Source organism: Sorex fumeus, unplaced genomic scaffold (assembly GCF_029834395.1).
Source record: "Sorex fumeus unplaced genomic scaffold, SorFum_2.1 ptg000128l, whole genome shotgun sequence".
Taxonomy (NCBI): Eukaryota; Metazoa; Chordata; class Mammalia; order Eulipotyphla; family Soricidae; genus Sorex; species Sorex fumeus.
Genome location: NW_026606185.1, coordinates 53813170 through 53833202, shown reverse-complemented (window position 1 = coordinate 53833202; position 20033 = coordinate 53813170). Strand labels below are relative to the sequence as shown.

The 20033-nt window shown below is 39.2% G+C and overlaps 1 non-coding gene across 1 annotated transcript; it reads left to right on the top strand.

Annotated features, from left to right (window-relative positions):
• Positions 1 to 9479: 9479 nt before the first annotated feature.
• Positions 9480 to 9642, top strand: LOC130045612 (U1 spliceosomal RNA). The gene has a single exon (XR_008795588.1). It is a non-coding gene; the product is annotated as a U1 spliceosomal RNA (small nuclear RNA).
• The last annotated feature ends 10391 nt before the right edge of the window (positions 9643 to 20033 follow it).

Genomic DNA, 20033 nt, shown 5'->3' with positions numbered 1-20033 from the left:
TTACATCTTCCAGAAGGGAAATGGAGAATATTATCCATGACTTCTACTCAGATCTCTTTGATAACCACGTCTACCTCCCCACATACCATATTCCACAGGCTGGAAATGTCATTCCAAACATTCCCCCTTCTGAAATCCAGAAGCGAACAGCACCCGACCCAGACAAGTCAGACCTGAACACCTGAAGAATATGCCATCAGTAGGGTTGGAGAGATAGCACAGCGGGTAGGGCGTTTGCCTTGCACGCAGCCAACATGGTCGACCCGAGTTTGATTCCTCTGCCCCTCTCGGAGAGCCCGGCAAGCTACCGAGAGTATTCCATATGCCAGACACAGTAACAACAAAGTCTCCAATGGAGACGTTACTGGGCCCGCTCGAGCAAATCGATGATCAACGGGAGGGCCTTTACTTTACTTTACTTACTCACCAATATACTGGCTCGGCTCTTCACATAACACCTGTCTGAATGCAAGGTTTTGTCCCAATGGAAAACCAGCAGGACTGTTGTACTGCACACAAAGGGAGACATCCGTGATATTGGCAACTATTGCCCAATCTACCAATCGTCGGTCATCTACAAGCTGTTCACACAAGTTATCCTGAATAGGATTGGCAGAACACTAGATGAAGGACAACCATGCAAGCAAGCAGGGTTCCACAAAGGATTCAATACGATCGACCATATCCACATGATAACCAAGCTCATTGAGGTTTCTCAGGAGTTCAAGATGCCGCTCTGTCTAACATTCATTGATTTAAAGAAGGTCTTTGACTCTGTTGAGACAGAAGCAGTCATCAAAGCCCTAGCCAAACAGGGCATTCAAACTCAATACATCAGGATCATCCATGAGTTGTATTATGTATTCATTACCAGGATCTCACCATTCTACAGGAAAGTGATCATTGACATCAAGAGAGGGGTTCGGCAGGGCAATACCATTTCACCAAAGATCTTCAGTGCCACCCTTGAGAATGTCATGCAACAACTAGTATGGGAAGGAATGGGAGTGAAGATAGACGGTCAGCAACTACACCACCTCTGCTTTGCTGATGACATTTTTCTAATAACACCAAACATTATAGTGGCTGTAAGCGGTACAAATGCTGGCCAACTTTGACCATGAGTGTGGAAAGATCGGACTATAGCTGAATCTCGTGAAGACAATATTTATGAGATATGGACTTGTTCTTGACATTCCATTTGCTCTCAACAGAACGACCATCTCCTAATGCAACAGTTATGTGTACCTAGGTTGAGAAGTCAACATGATGAATGACCTGGCACCTGAGATGCACAGGAGGAAGAGAGCAGCTTGGAACACCTTCAAGAGCATTGAAGAAATAACTAAAAGGATGAAGAACCTCTGGCTCCGGGCACATCTCTTCAACTCCACTGTTTTTCCTGCATTAACATACGCCTCAGTGACCTGGGACCTACAAAAATAGTATGAGAACATTATTCAGGTCTCTCAAAGAGGAATCAAAAGAGCTATGTTTGGAGTATCAGACTTCACTCAAGTGAAAGAAGGAATGAGGAGTTCTGACCTCCATCAACGATCAAGAATCAGGGATGCTCTCTCATTTGCCAAGGAATCGAAAATCAGATAGGCTGGACACTTAATGCAATTTGGAGATGACCACTGAACTAGAGCAGTTACTGACTGGATTTCACTGTACATCAAATGATCGCATGGCAGCCCACCTAGGAGATAGTCAGACTTTTCCATCAAGACCTTGAAGATGGGTTTGAGGCTTTTCCTGTTTCTGGAGCGGGCAGATGCTATTGGGCTACACTAGAACACAACAGGGACAAATGGAGATGTTACTGGTGCCTGCTTGAGCAAATCAATGAGTAATGGATGTCAAGTGATCAAGTGATTCTTTTAAAAGGCTGGGAAGCCTATCTTTAAAAATAACCCATACCTTGACATTCACATGTCATTTCAAGAACATAAGAAAAGTAAGCATAAAGCAAAGAAGTGAGTATAGTTAAGACTTGCAGATAGCAGACAAAAGTCACAAGGTCAGTTGTCGCAATATGCAACAATAATTGTTGCTACAAATTTTCATGGGAAGCAATAATGGAAAAAAATTTAGAAAAGATAAGGTCTTTCAATTGGCAGAGTCAAATTCATTCATTCTCTTTAACATCTTTTCCTGAGATTTTTTTAGCAACCTCTTTTGGTTGAAAAGTACTATTTTCTTGATCAGTAACAATGAATAATATGTATATAATACCAGGATTTACAAGTTGGAACTATTTCGATGTTTACCTATGATAAGCCACTTAGATCTCACAATAACTTATGGGTAGGATACTGTTTTCATTTATATCATTTTTTTTAAAGAAACAATAGAGAAAGAAAAAAATTAGCTTGCCCAAAGTCATAGAGCTGTAAATCATAAAGCAAGAAATTAAACCTAAAAATATCCGGTGACAATACAGTTCATAACTGACCTATTATACTGTTTACTTCCCACTAAACAGGACAGAATAGATCAGTGTTTTCCAAAGTGAGCAATATTGCCAGGAGTGGGGTAAAACTGAGCTGACAGCCTCAATGAAAATGGAAGGGGAATATGTTTTCTGTTTTCTTAAAGAAGGTGGATTGCCAAGGACTGTAGCACTGTAGCACTGTCCTCCCAATGTTCATCGATTTGCTCAAGCGGTCCCAGTAACATCTCCATTGTGAGACTTGTTGTTACTGTGTTTGGAATATTGAATACGTCACAGGTAGCTTGCCAGGCTTTGCCATTAGGGCGAGATACTCTCGGTAGCTTGCCGGGCTCTCTGAGAGGGGCGAAGGAATCTAACTCAGCTCTGTGGGGCCAGCTGCGCCCAAGGCAAACGCCCTACCGCTGTGCTATTGCTCCAGCCTAAAGAACCTCTGAATTCTTAATTTTATGCTGGTTTTCTGAATGTAGCTTCATAATTTTACTAGGACTTAAAAAGTCCAATAAAAGTCACATTGTGCTGAATATAAGAGAAATGTATTGGAAAAACTAGGTACTCTTTCTAGTGAGAATAAAATTCAAAAATTCTTTTATTCTAAACTGGTAATTTTTTGTATCAGAAACATTTATTTTTATATATGTAAGGAATTATAAATTCATTTCATAGTTTGTTATGTGCCTATTGCCTATTTTTGTTCATTAAAAATTAAGTTTATAATTTAAGCTCTTTATATTTAAGTATTTTAATGTTTGGTCCGTATAGTAAAACTTTCAGATAATGTATGCCAGCTCATCTTTTTTTATTTTCACTTTCCAATGGAATGGAGCATATTTTTCATGATTAGAAATGAATTTTTGCCTTTCTGTTACATATGGAAATGCAGCTATTTCATCATGTGTTTTTCTGGTACTCAACTGGCTTTTTTTTTACATTTAAATAATAAAATATATTTATTATCTATCCTAGAGCAATCTAACTTCATCTATTTAGGGAGAATATCACATTTCAAAGTCATTTACTTGAAACAACTGTAATTTCACCCATTAATGTGGGAGTTGCCTTTATCATACATACCATTTATTCATGCAACCGAGCCTTTTTCCTCATTCTTGCATCTGTCTATTCCTCTTTTAAAACTAAACAGCTTTAAATACAAGGGTCATATGTATTTCTTTTTTTTTTCCTTTTTTTTTATTATTAGTGAAACACCATGAGGTACAGTTGTAGATTTACAAATTTTTGTGCTTGGATCTCGGTCATACCACGATCAAATACCCATCCCTCCACCAGTGCCCATTTTCCACCACCAGGATAATATCCCTCCCCCCCATCCCCCCACCCCCCCCCCCCCCCCCCCCCGCCACTGTGGCAGGGCATTTCCTTTTGTTCTCTCTCTCCTTTTGGGTGTTGTGATCAGCAAAAGAGGCATGTATTTCTTAAAAAAAAAAAATCTTCCAGTGCTATGCGCCTGAATGATTCAGTGCAAAGTTCAAGCCTGTTACTGAGGTCCAGGAGTGTTGTGAGCAATCAGAATAACCCTGGGGGCATTGGTAGGTGACCAAGACAGTTCCTAGTAGGGTATGGAGTATCATGTGGTGGTGGGAATTGACCCCAACCTCTTACAAATGCAGAAGGTGCCCTCTCACTCACTGTGCTAGCTCCTGGGCCCGGTCTACTTTCATTTTGGGTGGAATTATAAAATTTTATAAAAGCTATTCATGCCTATTCCCAACCCATTCTAGTAAAAAATATCACATAAATATTGAGGAAGAGAAGATAGATGGTATAAAAGTCATAAAAGAAAATATAGGATTTTTGTGAAGGTAGGACTTCAGAAATAAATTTTTAATAAAATGATACTCATTTTATACAATGTCTCCTCTCTCATATTCTGTTTTTCTGATTATTCTTAAGGTTGTACACATTTTATTCTTCCTTAATTATTTTGTAACATAAATTATTTTTTAATCAAAGTTTCTATATTGCAGGAGTACTAGAAATGTTTCAAAGTTTTATTATCATGTATAGCAAAAAGTTACATTGGTGCACATATTCTAGAACCATCTAAATAAGACCACTCTTATGACCTATAATTTTGTAATTTTGGTTTTAACTCATAGATAGGTCACTTTTGGTATAGTTCATGACTTTACTCATAAAACTCTGTGAATTCTATGGCAATTCTTTTCTACAGCCAAGGAAATGCAAAATATGGATTATTTTTTTCAGTTCACTATACATCTGTCTATTTGTCTGTCCACCATAACTTATTATGCAGATATTCTTTACTCTCAATCATGGTTTTCTGTCCCATCTATCAATGCTCTCCTTTGAATATAATTTTATTAAAAATTTTACTTTCTGGGGCTGAAGTGTTAGTACAGCGAGTAGGGCATTTGCTTGCACACACCGATCCAGGTTCAATTCCCTGCATCCCATATGGTTCCCCAAGTATTGCCAGGAGTAATTCCTAAATTCAAAGCCAGGAATAACCCCTGTGCATTTCCGGGTGTGACCCCCTTAAAAAAGCCAAAAAAAAATTTGCTTTCTGAAATTCTACTTTCACAAAAATTCTCTATTTTCTTTTATGATTTTTATGCCATCTCCTCTATTTTCCTCTATATCTGTGTGATATTTTTTCCTAAAATGAGTTGAGAATAGGCATGAATAGCTTTCACAAAATTTTATTCTCTGTCTGAGTTCATCATGTCGACCAAGACCATCCATGATAACTCACAGTTCCAGAAGGCCGAATCTAAACGTTGGACATGGGAGTCTCCCGGTGGACAATTCCACAACAAAATAGACCACATCATATTTAATTGACGGTTTTGCCTGACCGATGTCGCTGTTGCCACAAAATTCCAAACGGGATCGGACCACGTCTCCTTCGTGCAAAATTCTACTTCACAGAGCAGGAAGAAAGGGCTGCAAAGTTTAAAAAGAGAACTCCCAGAACGACCACCAACTGGGAGCTCTTTGGCACTATTGCGGCAACATGGGAAGATGCCAATGTTGACAATATTGACGAGGAATATGATCGACTGGTTCAGCACTTCCATGATTGTGCGAGGAACTCCAAGAGAGAGATAGTCACAAATAAATGCCTGTCTTCGAAAACTCTTGAGTTTATTTGCCAACATGGTTTGGCGCATGCCTCAGGCAACGGCAAGTGAACATCTGAGCTTGCAAAGCAGTGCAGAGATGCAATCAAGGAAGACCTCAAAGAGAGAAGCGGAGAAGTGCTGGTAGATGCGGAAGAAGCCGGGAAAAGTATTCGTAATGCCCGCCTGTCCTCCGCCAACTACAAGACCAAGATGACTGCCCTCCAACATCCTGATGGATCTATCACATCTTCCAGAAAGGAAATGGAGAAGATTCTCCAGGACTTCTACTCAAATCTCTTCGATAGCCATGTCCACCTGCCGACATACCAAATTCCAGAGGATGGATATGTCATTTCCCAATGCTCTCCCTTCCGAAATTCGACACACCATTTCATCAGTAAAGAAATGAACAGCACCCGGCCCAGACAAGGTCAGACCTGAACACCTGAAGAACCTCCTGTCAGTACTCATCAATATGCTGGCTTGGCTCTTCACACGCTACCTGTCTGAATGCAAGGTTCCATCCCAATGGAAACCAGCAGGACTGTACTAGACTGTTCAAGAAGGGAGACATCCATGACATTGGCAACTATCGCCCAGTTTGCCTAATGTCTGTCATCTACAAGTTGTTCACTCGAATCATCCTGAATAGGATTGGCAGAACACCAGATGAAGGACAACCAAGCAAGCAAGCCAGGTTCCGCAAAGGATTTAGCACCATTGACCATATCCACATGATAACCAAGCTCATTGAGGTTTCTCAGAAGTTCAAGATGCACCTCTGTCTAATGTTCATTGATTTAAAGAAGGCCTTTGATTCTGTTGAGACGGAAGCTTTCATTGAAGCCCTAGCCAATCAGAGCATTCAAACTCAATACATCAAGATCCTCTGTGAGCTGTATTATGGATTCACTACCAGGATCTCACCATTCTACAAAGAAGTAATCATTGATGTCAAGAGAGGGGTTCAGCAGGGTGATACCATTTCACCGAAACACTTCAGTGCCACCCTCGAGAACATCATGCGATGACTCGAGTGGGAAGGAATGGGAGTGAAGATAGATGATCGGCAACTACATCACCTCCGCTTTGCTGATGACATTGTTTTAATAACACCAAACATTAGCCATGCGGCACAAATGCTGGCCAACTTCGACTGTGAGTGTGGAAAGGCCGGACTACTGCTGAATCTTACGAAGACAATGTTTATGAGAAGCAGCCTCATTCCTGACGCCCCATTCGCTCTCAACAGAATGACCGTCTTCGAATGCAACAGCTATGTGTACCTAGGTCGAGAAGTCAACATGACAAATGACATGGCACCCGAACTGTGCAGAAGGAAGAGGGCGGCTTGGAACGCCTTCAAGAGCGTCGAAGAAATAGCTAAGAGGATGAAGAACCTCCGGCTCTAGGCACATCTCTTTGATTTCACTGTTCTTCCTGCATTAACATACACCTCAGAAACCTGGGCCCTACGCTAACTGGATGAGAATGCTATTTGGATCTCCCAAAGAGGAATTGAAAGGGCTATGCTTGGAATATCACGTTTCACTCAAAAGAGAGAAAGAATCCAGAGTTCCAACCTCCATCGACGCTCAAGAATCAGGGACGCTGTCTCGTTTGCCAAGGTGTCCAAAATCAGATGGGTTGATCATGTAACGAGATTTAGAGATGACCACTGGACTAGAGCTGTTACTGACTGGATTCCTCGGGATGGCAAAAGACCATGTGGCCTCCCACCTACCAGATGGTCAGACTTCTTCTTCAAGTTCATGAACGATCGGTTTGAGGCTCTTCGTGATCCTAGAGCGAACAGACGCCTTTCACATAGCGTGTGACAGGTACAAATGGAGACGTTACTGGTGCCTGCTCGAGCAAATCAACGATTCAAGTGATCAAGTGATCAAGTGAAAAATTTTGATCAAAATCATCTAATTAAAACAAGAAAATTTAATTTTTTATAATCCTAAAGTCAAAGATTTTCCAACTCCTTTTACTTTATGTAATCTTCCATATACTTTTATTAACATCAGGATCATAAAGCTGGTACTTTATTTTTCAATAAAGGATGAGGGAAATACCCACATTGTTACAAGGTATAGTATAAACAGTAAAGTGTGACTTATGTATACATAGAAATAAAGGTGACAACACAAATTATTTCAAAGAAGATTTAGAAGAGGAGCTGGAGTGATAGTACAACTTGTAGAGTGTTTGCTGACCCAGGTTCATTTCCGAGCATTCCATATGGTCCCTCAAGCACCGCCAGGTGTAATTCCAGAGTGCAATAACCAGGAGTAACCCCTGTGTATTTCCAGGTTGACCCAAAAAGAAAAAAAAGAAGAAGAAAAAAAAATAAAGAAGATTCAGATAAGGGATTTATCAGAAAAAAATGTCAAAAAAGTTATAATTAATATATTCAAAGAACTAGAGAAAGATATGATTGAGAATTATAAGAATTATGACAGGAACTGGAGACTCAGAGTTGGGTTTACCTGGGATGGGGGTGATTAGAGGGGCCTTTGGGACAATGGTGGAGGGAAGCAGACACTCTGGTGAAGGTGCGGGATAACGTGCACAGTAATTTTCAGTACTGGAAACCACATTGCCTCAGTAAAAATGATAATGAAAGGGCTGGAACAATAGTACAGCAGGTAGGGCATTTGCCTTGCACACAGCTAATCTGGGTTCAGTGCCCAGCATCCCATATGGTCCCCTGCACCACCAGGAGTGATTCCTGAGTGCAGAGCCAGGACTAATCCCTGAACATCGCTGGGTGTGACCCAAAAGTAAAACAGGAAAAATTGAAAACAAAAATCCTTTTGTAAGGTGACAATGTCTCACCAATTAGAGAAATTCAGTATGTATAAATTATAAGAGAAAAATTGAAATTTATGTATTTGAACGTATAATACATGAAATTGAAAATTCCCTGGACAGGATTAACACTAGACTAGAATGTCAGAATAAAGAATAAATAGACTTTAAAATAGATCAATAGATATTAAGTCACTGTCTTCCCGTTGTTCATCGATTTGCTCGAGCTGGCCCAGTAACATCTCCATTGGAGACTTTGTTGTTACTGTGTTTGGCATATTGAATACGTCACGGGTAGCTTGTCAGGCTCTGCCGAGCGGGCTAGATACTCTCGGTAGCTTGCCGGGCTTTCCGAGAGGGACGGAGGAATCGAACTCGGGTCAGCCATGTTGGCTGCGTGAAGGCAAAATGCCCTACCACTGTGCTATCGCTCCAGCTCCAGATATTAAGTAGTTGATATAAAAGAGAAATAGCAATGAACTTTAGAGAAATATACAATACCATTAAGCATCCTAACAAACATGCAAAGAGTATCAGAAGAAGAGGTTAAGGGGAAAGGAACATAAAATTATGAAGGATTCGAAAATAAAAGAAAACTTGAAGTACTCAAAAAAGTCCCCAAACATCTAGAACTTGAAAAAACTCAACAAATTTAAAATAAAATCAATGTGAAAATGTCTACATATTTGTATCATAACAGAAATACTAAAAGACAAAAGAGAAAATTTAGAAGCAAGAGGAAAAATAAAAAGAAAAATGACTCATAAAATTAAGACCTCCCATAAGAACTATGAAATTCAGAGGGCATGGGAATGATATCCAGATATCTAATGGAATATTAGAAAATAACTACCATATAATAATTTTATATCAGACAACACTATTTTTGAATGAATGCAAAATATACACCTTACAGTAAAACAAAATTTGAGTGAATTCACTGAAACTAGACACACCTTAAAGAGATATAATAAAGGAACTTCTTCAGGCAGAAAGCAAAACAGTAATTTAAATCTGCATGGAAATAGAAAGAGTAACAGGAAATGCTTCAATTATGAAAGAATTCTAAATTCCTTTAACTGATTAAAAAAGCTGTTGCAATATTTAACTGGCAAAGAAGATACCATGGTCATGAAGATGTTTTTTTTTCCAGGGAGAACCTTCTCCACTGCATTCCAGATGTGCTGACCCCTACAATTTTCCCAAATGTGGGAAACTCTACTTCATAATTTATGGTAGTAGAGAACAAATTTAGCACTCTTGCCCTGGCAGACAGGGAAGGAAAGCTATTGCAGGGGCACTGTAGTACTATAGCACTGTCCTCCTGTTCATCGATTTGCTCAAGTGGTCCCAGTAACATCTCCATTGTGAGACTTGTTGTTATTGTGTTTGGTATATCGAATCTGTCACAGGTAGCTTTCCAGGCTTTGCTGTGAGGGTGAGATATTCTCGGTAGCTTGCCGGACTCTCTGAGGGTGGAGGAATTGAACCCAGGTCAGCTGCATGCAAGGCAAACTCCCTACCCGCTGTGCTACCGCTCCAGCACAAAAGGTAATACAACAGATAAGGTACTTGCTTTGCACACACTTCATCAAGTTGGAACCCCACATCCCATATGGTCCTCAAACCTTGCCAGGAGTGCTGCCTAAGAGCAAAGTCAAAAGTAAGCCCTGAGAACTTACTTGGTGTCCCCCGAACAAGCAAAAGAAAAAACTAAAAAGCTATTGCATAGGTTAATATGAATGTAATTATATTATTAGATGAATAAAATACTCAGAAATGGAAGGTGAAAGGAAATTACACCCGATCCTAATATGGGGACAATGTGGGCTTCAACGTCAAGAACATCTGTTAAAGATATTTGTCATGGCACTGTGGCTGGTGACAGCAAAAATGACCTTCCAAGGGAAGCAACAGACTTCACAGCTGAGGTGATTATCCTAAACCATCCAGGTCAAATCACTGTTGGTTATGCACCTGTGCTGGATTGTCCCACAGTCCACACTGCTTGCAAACTTGCTGAGCTGAAGGAAAAGACTGATTGATAGTCTTTCCAAGGAAAAGCTGGAAGACAGCCCCAAGTTCTTGAAATCTGGCAATGCTGCCATCACTGATAGGGTACCTGAAAAGGCTGTGTGTGTGGAGAGCTTCTCCGGCTACCTTCCTCTGGGCTGTTTTGCTCTTTGCGATATGAGACAGACCGTTGCTGTGGATGTCATCAAAGTAAGTGAGCTGGCAAGATTACCCAGAAGGCTCAGGAGATTAAATGAATATTATTTCCAGTACTTGAAGAACAGTCTCAGAATGGTTTGTCTCAATTAACCACTTAAAGTAAATAGTGAAAGACTGGTTAGTGATAGCAATGCATCACAAAACCTTTAGAAGGATAAGAAAATGTTTTGTGAACCATTTGTTATTGCGTGTATGTGTGTGTGGCTGTTTTAAGTTACTATATTTTTTTTAATCAGTACTTTTTAACAGGGCCGGAGAGATAGCACAGCGGTAGGGCGTTTCCCTTGCATGCAGTCAACATGGCCGAGCCAATTTCGATAACTCCGCCCCTCTCGGACAGCCCGGCAAGCTACCGAGAGTATCTTGCCCGCACGGCAGAGCCTGGCAAGCTACCCGTGATGTATTCGATATGCCAAACACAGTAACAACAAAGTCTCCAATGGAAATGTTACTGAGTCCGCTCAAGCAAATCGATGAACAAGGGGAGGACAGTGACAGGACAGTGACAGGACTTTTTAACAATGGAATCAACTAGAACAAAATATGCTATAGATTTTTGAAATTCATTTTTAAAAATGAATGCAAAAAAGGTAAGTGAACAAAGAAGCTGTAATGTATGCAGACAGTGGAATACTACTCAGCTATGAGAAAAACTAAACATTTGCATTTGGCCACCATGTAGGTAGAGCTCCCAAAGGGGACAACCCTAGCAGCCGGCCTCCACTACCAAATCACTGCCATGCTCCAGGCCACTTTCTGGACACACAGGCCGAGCCTCACGCATGAATGAAGTCCCATGGAATCCAGATAATGCAGAACTTTATCACCTTGGACTCTGGATTCAACAGGACCTGGAACAGAGATCTTCTGCCTGCTTCCCCTAGTCTCCGGTGACTCCGATCATAAGCCATACCCTGATGGCACCAGGTAATCTCCTCATCAGCCACCCTCCGGAACTCAGAATGCTCCTCCCAGACCGGAGTATAAAATGAGGCTCTCAGAACCATGCCACCGGACTCTGCTTCAGACTTTGGGGCAGGTCAGAGCCCTCCCCACCCAAAGGGACCTAGCCCTGGCAGCTGACCTTCACTGCCCAACCACTGCCATGCTCCAGGTTACTTTCCTACACATTTTCCACAATTACTACACCATATCTGATGGGGTTCAGACAGTAGGCAACAAATCATAGAGAAAAATATATAAATATATGCCTCTCGAAGAGCCCAGCAAGCTACCGAGAGTATTCCGCCCACAAGGGCAGAGCCTGGCAAGTTCCTCGTGGCGTATTCGATATGCCAAATACAGTAACCACAACAGGTCTCATTCCCCTGACCCTGAAAGAGCCTCCAATCATTGGGAAAAGATGAGTAAGAAGAGGCTGCTAAAATCTCAGAGCTGGGCAGAATAGAGATGTTACTGGTGCCTGCTTGAGTAACTGACAATCAATGGGATGACAGTGATACAGTGATACAGTAGGTAGAGCTAGAAGGTGTCGTGTTAAATGAAACTGGTCTGAGAGAGAAGGGTAAATACCAGATGATCACATTCATATGTAACATAAAAAGAAGTAAAGCGAAGGAAACAACACTAGTCAATGATAACAAATCTAAGGGAACTTCCAAAGGGACATGGGCAGGGATGGAAGAACTGAACTAGAAGTGACATAAAGACAGTGGTTTAGGGTTTGGGCACACTGTGGAGATGCACTAACTTTGTATACCAAAAGCATTATATAATTGTAAACAATTATTTAAACTATTCATAATATTTAAAAAATTTAAGATTTAATTAAATATTTTAAATAATTTTAAAAGTTAAAAATATATGCAGTGGATTTGAACAGACATTTCTCCAAGGAAGGTGTACAAATAAACAATAAGTGCACAAATTTCACTAGGAAACTGCACCCAAAACATACAAGATGTTTTGCAACTAAATTTTTAATTGCCATTCAAATGCATTAAGAAAATTGATGAGGCTGTGGATAAATGGGAACCCTATATTGCTCCTGCAAATATAAAGTGGTGCAACTATTTGGAAAAGAGTCCGGAGGTTCCTCAAGAGTTTAAATAAGGGATTTTACCTCATGGTGTGTCATTTCATTTCATTTCATTTCATCATTCTGTTATTCATCTATTGCCTTCTGCAGGCCCCAGTAACGTCTCTTTCATCCTAGCCCTGAGATTATATTCAAGGCTCTTTAGGAGAATGAGACCCATCATTGTTACTGGTATTAATGGTGTGTCAGTAATAAAAATTTAAAAATAAAAGTTTAAATAAGGGATTGGAGCAATAACATAGCAGGTAGGGCATTTGCCTTGCATGCAGCTGACCCAGGTATGATCCCCAGCACCCCATATGGTCCCCTGAGCACTTCCAGGAGTAATTTCTGAGTGCAGAGTAACTCTTGTGCATCGTAGGTGTGACCCAAAAAGCTAAAATAAAGTTTAAATGAAAAAAAAATATAGGACTCAGCAATTTCACATCTCAATTATATCTGAGACAAGTGAAAACATGTATCCATAAGAAACTATATATGAATGTCCACAGCACTAATTTCATAACAGTAAAAAAGTGATAACAGTAACAATCCTAGGTTAATCTGCTGTCAAGTAAATTAATAAAGTGCCATATTCACATAATGGAACATTATTTGGCAATAAAATGGATGGAATTCTATAATAGCAGTACGATATTTGGCAATAAGATGGATTAAAAATAATATATGCAACAACATAGGTGAACAATTATAATGCTAAATGAAAGAAATTGGTTAAAATATACATAGTGTATGATTCTATTAAAATAAAATGTCCGGAATTACTCAAGTCTAGCAGGGTAGAAAGTAAAGCTATTTGTTTCCTGGGGCTGGGGAATGTCCACTAATGGGTACAAAGTTCTTTCGCAAGTGCTGAAAATGTTCTAAAATTGACTCTGATGATGGCGGCACAACTCTATAAATGCATTAAACACCAGGGCATAGTATACTTTAAGTGAATGCACTGTATGGTAGATGAGTTCTTTTTCAAAAGGGCTGATTTTAAATAAAGAAATAAAATAAAAAGTACAGAGGGCCCAGACCATATGGTTCCATCTGAATTTAACTGTAGTCTATGCACTGACTCAAAAATGTATGAGCCAATTTGAATTCTATTCTCACATTACTCTAACCAGGTTTGTTATGTCCTCTAACATGGCGAGGACTGGGCTGCCAGTGAGCACTCCCTTCTTTCATTCTCTCCACAATGAGGATGGATTCCCCTCCAGGGCTCTCATTCTCTCCCACCCACTCCTCTTCTGCAAAGTTCCTGATAGCTCACTGATGCCTCTGTCACTGTTCTGTCCCCATTCATTTCTATGCCGGCATGGCAGTACATTATCACTCTCTAATTTGTCGAAGTTTTCTGAGAGCCCTTTCTTTAACTGACTTCATTGTTTCCCTGTGCCTGTGCCTAGATTCTTGTCTTTTTTTCCTCTCATGAGTTTTAAAAGTAGGTGGATAATGCCCCAAACAAAAACAAAACTAAACGAGAAAACTCCAAATAAATTGTGATGTAGCTCCAAATGATTTAAAGTAGCCCTTTGGTCCTCACATTTTAATGGCAGAGAGTCAGGGGACAAGACTGTTCAAACCAAAATAAGCACATTTTCCTATTCAGTTGTGGCCAAGAACTCCTCATAAAATGGCTCCAGGGACAACAGTGAACAATGAACTGCAAACCCTCCAAAACTTCCTCCAGCTCCTGAAGAGGAATGTTTTTAAAATTGCTCTAGAAAATGACTACCACTGTATGTTATCTTTCCCCTTTTTGATGGGCAGAAGTATAAAGTGCTCTTATCCTGTCCCTCTCTCACTACACTGTTTTCCATACAAGGAAAGATAACTTAGCATCTTTGGATTGGTCATGTGTAGTCTGGAGAGAGTCACGTCTAAACTTGAGGGAAAGATGACACATACATGATTATCAAAGGAGAGACTCATTGATGACCCAACTGGATAAGACTTTTCCTGCTTGCTAGATTTCCAGTTTGGGGGTAAGTTGTCAGTGGTGCTCAGGGTACCATATGGTGCTTGGGACCAAACCCAGTCCTCCTGTAGACAAAGCATGCACTCAGCCCTCTGAGCCATTTCTCTGCCACCAGATAAGATTTTGAATCAATCATCTGTGTTGTGAGTTTTCCTATGAAAAATTAGTAAATTTTTTCATTAAAAAGAGAGAATGAGATAAAAAATTTTGATGATGATAAGGATGGACTATGGTAGTTACTAGCCCTACTGCTCCAATATTACTAGCAGAGCGATAGCACAGCGCTAGGGTGTTTGTCTTACAAGCGACCAACATGGCCGACCCGAGTTCGATTCCTCCGCCCCTCTCAGAGAGCCCGGCAAGCTACCGAGAGTATCTCGCCCGCTCGGCAGAGCCTGACAAGCTACCCGTGATGTATTCAATATGCCAAACACAGTAACAAGTCTCATGATGGAGACATTACTGGGCCCACTCAAGCAAATTGATGAACAATGGGAGGACTGTGACCGTGACTGTGATGGTAGTTACTAAAGGTATTCAACAGTTCTTTCTAGCTTTTTCTTCACTTCAAGTCACATAACAGAATTACATTTATCATGCTCCATGAAACTGAGAATGGCAAATGTGACTTAATTTAGGCAAAAAAAAATAGATGACTGTGACATATGTTACATATGTCACAACAAAAGCTTTGATAGCCAGTGCTCAATTTACCGCATCTTTTTTTCCTGGTCAGCAACCATGGAGGCACATGTCAGAAAGAGTCTCCATCAGTTTTTGGTTTCTAAGAGATTTATAAGAGCAAACTCCTCTTCCTATCTGCAATGGATATATCATATCCTCAAGTAAGAAACTTTTAAAATCACTGAGATTATGGAAATATGTTTGCATATTTTGATACTACAGTATGACCTAGCTTCTAATATCTGATACACATCTAGTCCAGGGCTTAGCAATCAAAAGTACGTACATACACTTGAGTTTGGCATTAGGAAATTTTTGTTCATCTTTCACTGTCCTATTTTTGTCACACATCAAATGGATGTAAAACTAGGTATTTCCAAAGCAGTTGCAAAGACTGTATGTGATTAAAAAAAATGTAAAACAACCAAGAGTTATGTGACAGTACACTAACAATATTATATACTTCTTCCTTTCCCTCCTTTACATAACCATATGAGAACTGAATGAGCCTCTTTCCTTTCCCACTCTCTTCACAACTTACTTTATTTTTAGTCACTTCTGCAAAAGATTAGCCAGCTTAGAAACAAGCAGAGAAAATAACCCAAAATACTGCTTCCTCTGAGCCTACCCTACTCATTGTCCTCAGAGGTTTAGTGTGATTGAAAAGTTTGAGCATTTAAAAATTGTTTTCAGTATAAAATATATAAAATATATACTGAAGTAACATCTTAAGAGTTAAAAGAACAGAGAAAACAGTTATTATATATAGCTGTAAATATCTATATAGATTCACAGTTATATATAATAAAGGCATATTTAGAAGAATCCTAAATTCAAAAAGCCAAGAAAGTGCCTAATAGAAAAATAATCTCAACTATAGAAGTTCTAATCAGGACTGGGAAACTAAAATGGGTGTGTAAATAGTCACAGCAACAGTATGTTTAATAGTCAGAAAATGAAAATAATTTGATGCATATAAATGGGTGAATGGTAAAATAAAAATTTATACAGCCATACAACAGAAGACCACTTATTTATAAAAAGAAATGAGCTACTATATTTTACATAAATTAGCCAACACATGATACAGCATAAGTGCCTTCAAAAATATTATGTTAAGTGAAAGAAGTCTAACACACAAGACAAATCCTCTTAACAGTGGACTATTCCGTTGTTAAGAAGTGTCCAGAGAATTCAACCCACAGAGATAGTAGGTTGTGATGGTCTAAGACTGCAGGAGGGAAATGAAGACTGGATACAAAAACATCTCAGAGGGATAGCAAAAAATATCATAAATTGGTTTGAATTGATGGTTACAAAAGTCTATAAATTTACTCAAAACATTGATGTACACATTTAAAACATTCAAATCTATGACATACAAGTTTTAACTTCAATGAAGTTAGAAGGAGAAAGAGTATAAGAGAGTAAGTGAAAGAATAAGAGCAAAGAGAGAGCAAGAACAATTATTCAATAATGTTTATCCTGAGACTGGTTGACCCTGATAGGGTGCTGAACCAGTAATCTAGTCAGCTGAGGTAACACAATGAGGTTAGACTACTATCAATTTTTTTCCCTTTATTTTATTTTATCTTTTTTAAAGTTGTAGATTTACAATTTTTTGTGCTTTGGTTTCAATTATACAATGATCAGATACCCATCCCTCCACCAGTGCCCATTTTCCACCACCATGGATAATATCCCTCCCACCCCCATCCCCCCATCCCCCCTGTCTCTGTGGCAGGGCAATCCCCTGTGTTCTCTCTCTCCTTTTGGGTGTTGTGGTCTGCAAAAGAGGCATTGAGTGGCAAACATGTTCAGTCCATAGTCTACTTTCGACATGCATCTCCCCTCCTGGGAGGATCCTCCAAACATCCTTTATTTGGTGCTCCCTTCTCTATCTGAACTGCCCTTTCCTCTAGGATACCCGGCTGGCCTCTAAGTTATGGAGTAATCCTCCTGGTGCTGATCTCAGCTATTCTTGGGTATTAATCTCATACTTTACTACTATCAAATTTTTAAGTGAACTCTGAGTCACCTTCACTCTATTCATACATATGAGATCCATAGTGTTACCACCAACAAACAGTCTTCTCACCTGCTGAAAAGCACTGGGTGACAGATGCTGACTCATTCTTTCTCCTTCAATACACTAATCAACATTGATGATGATTAGAAATTATAGAGCATTAAGCTCCAAACTTTGTTCTTCACAGCTGTCAAAGCTCTAATCTCCCTCACAGCTTTGAGGTAGGCCTCTAATGGAGGCTTCAATCTTGACTTCAGAGGAGATTTATCAATGTTACCAGAATTTTAAAGCCAGGAGAAGGTCACCACAGAGAATTCCCAGATAATTCCAGTCTTCAGAAAGAGAAGGAAGTATTTTTTAAATTTGAAACAAAGGAAATAATTTGGTTCTGTCAGTGTATGGGTTATTCTCAGTCTTCTAATTTTAGTAACAAATTTTAGGGCCATCTGAATACATATTCAAAAAAATTTTCAACACTAAGCCAACTGCATAGCTTTTAAAGAATAAATAATTAATGGGTCTTTAAAAAATGTTTCTTCCAGGGAATAAAGAAAAGACAGAGAAGAATATTTCCTATGTATATGATCCACACCCTTTTTGAGGAGAAAAGGAAATTAAGAGTCAGTGTGTTTAAAGAAATGGAAAAGAGATATTTCCATGTACTCTAGGAATTGGCACAAGAGGTTCTTAAGAGCTGAGCTACTTCTGTGAATGGCTTTTATCTTCCATGAGATCCACAGGAATCAGGACTTTGTTAAGTTCAGAGATATACTTTCAGAAACAGGAGTACAAAGAAAAAGTAACACTCAGTAATATTTTTTGTAAAGTAAAGCAATTAAAATTGGATAACTCTGAGATGCTCTTGAAGACCTGTGAAAAGTTAGAGGGTTCCTAAGTCAAGAGATATCTAAGAGCTATTTGCAAAGGGAAATGTCTAGCCCATATGAACAAGAAAGAAGAGAAAGATTTAGATTATCTTTTGTAGGGGCTATGTAGTGTTAAGAACAGTACTTATGAAAAGATAACCAGAGACACTCTGAGGTTTTCAAATACGTAGGCAGATGATGCTTTCAAACTGTGAATACATTTTGTAGGGTGCTATACTATAGAGTGTGAGGGCATCTAGGATCTGTGTACTGGAAGAAAATGAGATTTTGCTTTCTCCTAAAAGAACACATGTTCTACATGACCTGGAAATTTCTCAACAGAAAATTCAATTTAGAATATTCTATAGCTTACAAAAAATGGATTTCAAGTAAAAATTAATCTCTCTGAAACCTCACAAACCCCCTGAATTATGAGTAGTAAGGTATTGTTATTTTCAGTTATCAATTAAGGAAAATAAAACTGAAGATAATAGGAAACTCAGAGGAAACAGCCACATGAAGAGTTGAATTCAGACCTCTTGATTCTAAGCTGAGTATAAATTCTTTCTTACATTACACCCTAATAGAAGACATATGAGCACCTAAATCTCCAGCCTGGCCACTTATATCTAAATGGATTTGCTTATCATATATTAGTTTCATTGTATTTGAAGTGGTTTTAGAGCAGTTAAAGAAGTAGACTCAAATTGTGTTAATGGACACAAGTCATCTTTAGCCAAGCTAAAGATTCTGCATTTCTTTTTTTTGTTTCTTTTTGCTTTTTTGGGCTATACCCGGTGATGCACAGGGGTTACTCCTAGCTCTGAACTCAGGAATTACTCCTGGTGGTTGTCAGGGGACCATATGGGATGCTAGGAATCAAACTCTGGCTGGCCGCGTGCAAGACAAACGCACAACCCGCTGTGCTATCACTCCAGTCCAGATTCTGCATTTCTAAGTGAGAAGATTCTCTAGGACCTCACACTTGATTTTACTGATAAGAGAATGATGATCCAAGGAGACCAAGACAGACAGAGATACAACTAGCACTAACCTCGAAGGTCAATACAAGTGGCAACACAAATCAAATCAAGTGTTCCTTCCATAGCTCTGCAGTTTTCTAATCTGAAAGCAAAGAGCACATGCTCTCAGGAGGAAAATAAGATAGAGAATTTTACTGTAGTCTCTTCCTTATTGTCTTATTTTTTCTTTTACTGTCAGTCTGACTTGTCATAACCAAAAAATAAATTCTTTTAAGACAGACCTTAAGTGGAACAGTTCATTCATTTACCCTGGGAATACAAGTGCAGATGCCAATTCTTCAGAGAATTACATGTGCAAACCAAAATCTTCAAACATCATAACTATGGTGAAGGGGAACCCTAATGAAATATGCATAAATTAAAAATCCAAATGCAAGAACACAAAATTAATCTTTAAAATTATTTTGGAAGTACTACCAAAATAATGAAAATAAAGTAATTTTGAACAAAATAAGAGTTCACGCAATAATCTTTCTAAACTTGAAAATTCCCATTGATGTGAGTGCCAAAGAACTGCAACTCAGCATGGTGAACTACAGTTCAGCATTCAGAAACTGCACTGTGCACTGAGTTTTTCTTTAACTTTCTCCAGTCTACACTGAAAGTAAGTAATGGGTATGTTTTTGTTTTCATTTTCTGTGACTTTCTTATTATGTTTAAAAACACTTTCTGAAACCATCTGTGCATATTTGTGTGCTAATAATGAACTCCTTTAAGAATGGAATGGAATGGTCCAGGGACAGTTGGCCAGCAGGGAAGGAAGCATTTCACA